We start from the raw sequence: 1,179 nt of genomic DNA, 5'->3' as shown, positions 1-1,179 counted from the left end.
AAATAAAAAACACAACAGAGAGTTTAACCAGCAGGCTTGCAGAAGCAGAAGAGAGAACTTCTGGCCTTGAAGATGGGCTGTTTGAAATAACACAGGCAGACAAAAAAACAAAAAGAAAAAAGAATTAAAAACATTGAAGAAAATCTAAGAGAAATATCAGACAACCTTAAGCACTCAAATATGTGAGTCATGGGTATTCCAGAAGGGGAGGAAAAAGGAGATTGCATTGAAACCATATTCAACAAAATACTGGCAGAAAATGTCCCAGGTATAGGAAAAGACACAGATCTTCATATTCAGGAAGCTAAAAGATCCCCAACTGTATTCAACCCAAAAAGATCTTCTCCAAGATATGTTATAGTCCAATTGGCAAAACTCAAAGACAAAGAGGGAATCTTAAAAGCTGCAAGAGAGAAGTGTCAAATCACTTACAAAGGATCCCCAATCATAATAACATCAGATTTTCTTTTTCTTTTTTTGTGACCGGTAAGGGGATCACAACCCTTGGCTTGGGGTCGACCGCACCGCGCTCAGCCAGTGAGCGCACCAGCCACCCCTATATAGGATCCAAACCCACAGCGGGAGTGCCACTGTGCTCCCAGCACCGCACTCACCTGAGTGAGTCACAGGGTCGGCCCTAACATCAGACTTTTCATCACAAACCCTAAAAGCCAGAAAGGAATGGGATGTTATATTCAAAATACTAAAAGACAGAGATTGCCAGCCAAGAATATTCTACCCTGCAAGACTATCCTTCCAAAATGAAGGGCAAATAGTATATTTACCAGACAAAGAAAAACTGTGGGAGTTCACTACCATACAACCACCTTTACAAGAAATTCTTAAGAGAGTACTGGGGTTGGTACCTGAAAAATAACTACCATTGTCATAAAAACCCAAGAAACATCAAAACCCACAAGTAAATTAAAAATGCCAAAAATGAAGAGGGAAAAAAAGTTTATCTAGAACCCATGGAACCAAGAAAACAGAAAACAAACAGTAAATCAGAAAGAAAGGAACAAAAGACACTTAAGACATCCAAACAAAAATCAATAAAATGCTAGAAGTAAATCAACACTTTTCAATAACAAATCTTAATGTAAAAGAATTAAATTCTGCAATCAAAAGACACAGACTGGCTGACTGAATTAAAAAGGAGGACCCAACTATATGCTGCCT

This window comes from Galeopterus variegatus, unplaced genomic scaffold (genome assembly GCF_000696425.1).
Source record: "Galeopterus variegatus unplaced genomic scaffold, G_variegatus-3.0.2 Scaffold7804, whole genome shotgun sequence".
In the NCBI taxonomy this organism is placed as follows: domain Eukaryota; kingdom Metazoa; phylum Chordata; class Mammalia; order Dermoptera; family Cynocephalidae; genus Galeopterus; species Galeopterus variegatus.
Note: the sequence above shows the minus strand (reverse complement) of the source record.